Raw genomic sequence first — 7,998 nt, forward strand, 5'->3', positions numbered from 1 at the left:
GTGCACATTGCTACTTATAAGTGACCATACATACCTAATGAGCTGGTTATCATCGCACAAAAGAGTTTCGTAGAACCAGGTGAGCAAGCCTTGGAGTGGAGGTTCAACTGTTAACGCCAGAGCTAGTTCATCGTATTCATTCTACCAAAGGAATTTTTTGGATATTTTCGTTATGGATCTTATCTGCATCAGTTCCAGAATTTTTTTGTTGGCACTACTGTTACGGAAGGAACTCAACCGAGATTGATATCTTATTTTTGGAATCAACAGCTAACTCCGATTGATTGTCGCTCAGCTTTCCTCTTATAGCCATTGCCGATTGATCCGTTGTCATCCAGCCCATTACATTATGACGAAAGTTTTTCTTCAGGAAACTCATTCTAGATTGCCTCTGCTGTATCATTGCTGATTTATTTTTCCTACCTTCGGGAAATAACGGGCTGCATCCGAAAATAGTGCTGGAGACGACTTCTCACGGCGAGGAAGTCGCACTAGCCATTACAACTTTCGGCGAGGGGGAGGAAGAAGTTCATCTTTTATTTAATTTACTGAGTTAACTCGGACGAACTCGGTCCAAGTAAACTCGGTTTGGGTCAACATGACTTGGCCCATTTGCTTATTGCCTTTGTTATATGGGTCCAGGTTCCGATTTATAGACCAATTTCTCCTGTGACTCGGCTAGATCAGTTTGACTTGATCGCTTGCCTTAGTTTGACTCGGTCCCTCGGCTTCGACTGGATTATTATCTTGAATTATTGGCAATTTATTATTCAGTTCATTATTCAAGGATGGACTCTTTAAGGAATATTTCATGGTCCATATTAAGGACTTTAATTATTTGGTACATGTTATTTGGCCCAGGTCTATTTCCGTTGTTGCTATTGTGTATCTGACTGAGACATTATTATTAAAGTAAAACTTCTCAATTGTTGACTGTTGTTAGCATTGGTTATTTTGATGAAGAAGAAAGCACATGATAGCCCCAACATATTATCTTCCGGTGATTCCATATTATCCTCTTATTAATTGTTAAAATCACTTTTGAGTGATGCCTATAGACCCATTGCCTACAAAGGATAAGAGTAAGTCTAACATCCAACGTGAGTCAAGTCTATTCACCAAAGAGGTATTTTTTTGAGCTACCCTAAGAAAGTGGGTAGACTCTGTGCCCCACAGTTGGGCTACTTTTTTGCCTTTGAAATTGAACAGAGAGTATTTATGACTATGACCATTTGACTGGATTATGGAGCTTTGTCATACGACTAGGAGTGATTTTTTCTCTCACCATTATTATGTTAGTTGGATTTCTTGACAAGAACAAAGAGATCACTAACTTGAAGGAGAGTGTTAGAAGATATAATGAACTGCTATTTTATATAGAAAGATCCTATACACTATTTGTTGTAAGTTGAACGTTTATAATGTTCTCTCACCCCCAACTTGAGGGAGAGTGTTGGAAGATGGACCCAAGCTCACATGACTAAAAAAAACTTACACATCCAAGTGCATTAGAAGATAGGTTCAAGCCCACACGACCAAGGAAGGCACACGTCCAAGATATGTGGACGATGGGCTCAAACTCACAGACCAAGGAAGACCCACACAGTGGTGGCATGATGGTAAATAAGGAGTCATCTAATAAAGATGACACTGATGTAATTACTTTAAGTTTTAGGAGTGTAATTATAATATTGTAGTTTCATTCATCAATAAATAGAGCTTTAGAGGCAGGATTAGAACACTAGTCCATAACCTCATTCTTCCTCCTATTTTCTACCCAACATTCCGTCTTTCCTTTTCTCCATGAGCTAATCCAAGGAGTCTTGAAAATCAACATAGTTATTATCATTATACATTAAATTATGTCACTATTCTTGTTTTAGTTATGCACGATCAGGGGGATGTGCTGGCCATTATTCCCTGTACTGAACATCCAATGACAAAGCATCTAGAAGTGGGCCCCACGCCATATAAATCATGGTAATTTTATTTTATAAACAATATATTTGAAACCATAATTCCAACAAACGCCCACTTGGTTTCAAATCCATTTCAAATTCCGATTTTCGAAAAAACATAAAAAATCAATCTTGACACATAAAATCATACCATGACCATATGCATTACCTTAAACACTTTAATATACATGTGTAGTTAACCCGGGCCTACACAATATATATCTTAGATATCCAAGGCTGGGGAATAAACCAAATCCATACTTGTCAAATTTGCCAATTCAGCGGTCTCCATTCATAGCATACTTGGACCTGAACTCAGGGTAAAGCTCTATACCAGTTCGAGTATTAGCCACTAAGGTAACTGTGCCTAATCAGTACCATAGGCCTGAATAATTTAGACATCCAACCCAACCTTCCTATTGAGACCCTTCCGTATATACATACAAGTATATACCTAATAGAAAAGTTGGACATCAAGGCATCTCACCGTCCATAACATACTCAATACTTGAGGAGCTCAGGGTAAAGCTCTATACCAGTATGAGTATTAGCCGTAAAGGAAACTGTGCCTATGCAGTCCCATTGGCCTGGACAATTTAGAGACTCAACCGTCATTCCCTATTGAGACCCTCACATATACACGTACAAGTGCATACCTAATAGGGAAGCTGAATCTCAAGGCATACACTGAGTACTAAAATTATCTCACAAAAGCATATGCATTCTTGCAAAATCATTCCATGGAATATAAATTACATTGTCATGACATACATAGTATTACAAATCATTGAGACCGTAATGCATACAAAACAATGTTTCCCACTTGGTCTCATCGATTATAAACAAATCAAACCCATGTTCCCCACATGGAAAGTGAAACTGGTCACGGGAAGACACTTGGTTAGTGGATCAGCTAAGTTATCCTGAGAAGATATCTTATAAAGAACAATTTCCTCCTTCCTGAGCATGTCACGTATGTAGTGGTATTTCCCTTCGATATGTTTAGCCTTGGAGTGACACTTCGGATATTTCGTGATAGCAATAGCAGATTCATTATCACAAAAGAGAGGAATAGCTCGCTCCACACAGTCTACTACTAGAAGACTTCGTAAGAATTTGCGAAGATAGACAACCTCCCTTGTAGCTAAGTTCATAGCCACATATTCTGCTTCCATGGTTGATTGCGCGACACAGTCTTGCTTCTTGCTTTTCCAAGAAATGGCACCTCCTCCAGGTATCAATACATCCTTGATAATCTGAGTCGGAATAACCAACCAATTCCAACTTGTCTGCTTGATAAGTCAAAGCATATGACTTTGTTCTTTTTAGATAGCGCATTACCCATTTTACCCCTTCCCAGTGAGTAAAACCTGGATTAGCCTGAAATCGGCTAAGAATCCCACCAGCATAAGCAAGATCAGGTCTTGTACATATAAGAGCATACATAAAACTCCCCATAGCAGAAGCGTATGGATACTTAGATTTGTCCAACTTATCTTTGAGGTGAGAAGGACAATCCACATGGCTTATCTTTTTAGTGCTATCATAAGGTACTTTACCTTGTATACAGTTAGACATGTGAAACCGATCCAAAAGAGTGTCGATATACTTCTCTTAAGACAAACTCAATTTTCGCAAAGATCTATCCCGTAAAATTTTAATGCCAAGAATATAAGAAGCTTCCCCAAGGTCTTTCATATCAAATTCTGAAACAACCATGTTTTTATACCTTGGAGTAACTGAATATCATTCCCGACTAATAAAATATCATCTACGTATAAAGTAAGAAAAGCAATGCGATCTCCCACTGTTTTTATATAAACACAGTGATCTTCTGGATTCTGAGTAAAACCATATGCTGTAATTGCTTTATTGAACTTGATATTCCATAATCTTGAGGCTTGTTTCAAACCGTAAATAGACTTGTCCAACTTACACACTTTTGCTTCAGTTCCAGATTTAACAAATCCACGTGGTTGTTCCATATAAATCTTCTCATCCAAATTTCCATTTAGAAAAACGGTTTTAACATCCATTTGGAACAACTCATAGTCATAATATGCTACCAATGCCAGGAGAGCTCGAATAGACTGTATTCTTGCAACAGGAGATAATGTTTCATCATAATCAATCCCGTATTGTTGAGTAAAACCCTTGGCAACAAGACGAGCTTTGAATCTTTCAACTTTACCTTCAACATTTTTCTTCCTTGTAAAAATCCACTTGCACTTAATGGGCTTAACCAATGTAGGAGGATCAACAAGTCTCCAAACTTCATTTTTATACATAGAGTCCATCTCTTCTCTAGTGTCGACTTCCACTTGTTGGAATCCACATCAAGGAGTGCTTCCTCGTAAGTGTCAGGATCAGTAACATCTTCATTCAACCTTGTTATTTCATAAGTTTCTCCAGCATAGGTATAAAAATCTGAAGATGATAAAAGTTGACTAGGTTTCTTTCTCTAGTCCCTATTCGAATATCCATTTGGGTGAAATTCTCTATATTAGAAGGAGATTCAGAAGAAGACAATTCAACACATTCTTCCAAGTGAGACTTCTTACCTAAATCTTCATCACAATCAAATCTATCCTCAATGAATTTTACATGTCTATTTTCAATATTCACCTTCTCCTTGGGATCATATAACCTATATTCTTTCGAATGTTCAGAGTACCCAACGAATAAACATCTTCGAGTCTTAGCCTTCAATTTTTCCTTAGGATCAAGTTTTAAAACATGAGCAACGCATCCCCATACTTTAAAATGGTTAAGACTAGGAGTTTTGCCTGACTATACCTCATAAGGTGTTTTCTCAACCGACTTTGAAGGCACTCTATTTGAGATATAGGTAGCTGTCAATAATGCTTCACCCTAAAAGGATATTGGCAAATTTGCAAGTGCCATCATAGATCTTACCATCTTTAGTAAGGTTCGATTTCTCCTTTCAGCAATACCATTCTGTTCAGGTGTATAAGGCATGCTAAACATATGGATAATCCCGTGTGACTTGCAAAATTCAAAGAATAACTCCGAACAATACTCTCCACCTCTGTCGGTGTGCAATGTTTTGATCTTCTTTCCTGTGACATTTTCTACCTCCAATTTGAAGGTTTTGAAATAATCTAAGGTCTCATTTTTTCTATGCAGTAAATATACTCTTCCATATCTTGAGAAATCATCTATAAATGTGATAAAATACGAATGACCATTACGAGTATTCACGTTCATAGGTCCACATATATAAGAATGAATAATATCCAAAACATGAGAACTTCTTGAGCCTTTGGATGGAAAGGGTATCTTTGTCATTTTCCCATATATACAACACTCACAAATAGGAAAATCATTATGTGAAAGATTTTTCAATAATCCTTGTGTCACAAGTCTTGTAATTCTATCCTTGTTTATATGCCCTAGTCTTAAATGCCACATATACAATTCATTTTCTTTAATATCCGAAGAAGTAGAAACATTGAACACCATATTTCCACTAAGTTGCAATTGATATAGACCAGAATTTCGAAAACCTCTCAAAATAACTTTATCATCTTGTAACATAAGAAACTTTCCATTTCCAAAGTAAAATGTAAATCCAAGTTTCTCAAGACAAGATACAGATAATAGACTTCTTCTCATAGAAGGAACATAAAGACAATCTTCTAAATAAAAAAACTTATTATTAACAAGCTTTAGCCGGTAAGTTCCCATGCCTTCCACAATGGCCTTTTCATCATTTCCCATGTAAATAAAGCTTGTTTTGTCCTCAATCTTTCTTAACTCCTTGAAGCCCTGCAACTCATTCGATACATGAACAGTTGCACCAGAATCAGCCCACCAACTAAAAGGCTTGATATAAATAGTACAAGTTTCAAGAGATAAAGATTCACTGGTGTTCTCCTGTTGTCCTTCTTGCATGGTTTTCAAAGCCCTACAATACTTCTTTATATGTCCTGACTTATTACAGAAGAAGCAAACACGTTGATTTGCATGTACTTCAACCCTTTGTTGATTGACCTTTTTGTCCTTGAAGTTTTGAAATCGAAAGTTTTTTCCCTTCTTCTTAAAATTCTTTTTCTTCGGCTTCAAAACTACGTTAGCACTAGGTGAAGGTTTATCTAACGCAATACTAGGATTGAGTCTTTTAGACTGGTGGTCGATCATATTAACCAAATCAAATATAGTCCACTTTGTCTTGGACAAAGAATAAAAGTCTTGAATATATTTGAGAGATTTGGGTAAAGAGTTGATAATGGTGACCACTTTAGTTTCTTCATCCATTGGTCTACAATGATATTGTAACTCATTTGCCATGGCAAGCATGTCATTTACATGTTTTCTCACATCAACATTTTCTTCCCATTTGGCACGAGTGAACTTTTGCCATAAGTTATTGATGTGAGTAGATGACTTTTTACCATATTTAGCCTCAATCTGGTCGAGAAACTAAATAATTAAGTTAATTTTCACATACAAATACATAAATATATATCAAGGCATGCAATAACACAAATTATAAATACTTCAAATAGCCAAATAAATTCCAAATAACATGGAAATTCTATTCAAAATACAATTCTGGGTAAAATAAACCCTTAAAACACATTCTGGCTCATTATTTTAGTAAAACCTGGTTTGGTTCATGGTTCTGGGTCATTAACGACCCGAACCGCACAAGCCTGCACCAGCAAGCCCGTGGACAGTAGGCCCGCACAGCAGCCTGTGCATAGTAGCCCGCGCACAGTAGCCCGCACACAGCAGGCCCGCACACAGTAGCCCACACACAGCAGGCCCGCGCACAGCAGGCCGCAAGCGGCGCCAGAACCCAATAAGCCTGAACTAGGCTTATTTGCATTCATTAATAAATAGTTAAAAAATCCAAAAAATTATGGAAAAATATAGAAACCTAGAATCTATCTCTATGATACCAGTAGAGACATTAATCACTTGTATTTGTTAGACTTGATGTCTAATAATAATAAAATAAACATCATAGAAATAAATATTAAATCCTCCATAATTTTTCTTATCATGAGAGTCATACATATATCATAGAATTAAAATAATAAGAATAAAGAGAGCGTACCTTTTATCTTGAAGAATATAAATACAACTTAAAGTGCACAAGATAATATTTGATAATTCATTTACAAGTGATAAGCTTGCTCCCGTTCAGCCAGCCTTAGCCTCACTTGTAAGACCATGGAGGAATTTATAGATTTTCAAATGGTATGGCACTAATGATTATTCATAAGGACACATCCTCTTAGAAGAGATACATCCTCTCAGGAGAGATACATCCCCTCAAGAGAGACACATCTCCTTATTCCCAAGGGATGTGTCCACTAAGTCAATGCACCCATTTAATCTACTTCTACTGGGGGATGTGCTGGCTATTAGTCCCTGTACTGAACATCCAATGACAAAGCATCTAGAAGTGGGCCCCACGCCATATGAATCATGGTACTTTTATTTTATAAACAATATATTTGAAACCATAATTCCAACACAAACTAGTCTTAATACTCTACCCTTGAACACCCTACCTAGTAAGCAATGACTTCCACTAGAATATAAACCCTAAACAATAAAATCCATGACGATCCCATTGTATTCCCCCTCCATAGTTACTCCTTGCCGGATGGAAAACATCCTATAACACTTTAATATCTCAAGAAATATAATTAAAAATCATAACAAATAATCATTAATCAAACACAATTAAAAATAATTAAAACATTAAAAGCAACACTAACAAGAATTAAAAGCATAATTAAGGCCCAAACTAGCCCAAACTAGACTAGCCAAGTTTGGCCCATACCAAATTGACCCAGAAATGTTTGGCCTAGACCAGACCGACCCGGACCGACTCGCGTCCCTCCCCTCTTCCCTGCATGCAAAACAAAAAAAAAGGGATGTACTTGAGCGTGATGACTGACGAGGAACGACATCATGCAGTGAGCTTTGGTGGTGTCGTGGGGCAAGTTCCAATGTTGGGGAGAGGAAGAAGGGGGAAAATGAGGGAGAAAAGGGAAGGGAAGAA

Source organism: Aristolochia californica, unplaced genomic scaffold (genome assembly GCF_029961685.1).
Source record: "Aristolochia californica isolate CCGP_79_NKW_82.1479 unplaced genomic scaffold, dmAriCali1.0.hap1 SCAF_6, whole genome shotgun sequence".
Taxonomy (NCBI): Eukaryota; Viridiplantae; Streptophyta; class Magnoliopsida; order Piperales; family Aristolochiaceae; genus Aristolochia; species Aristolochia californica.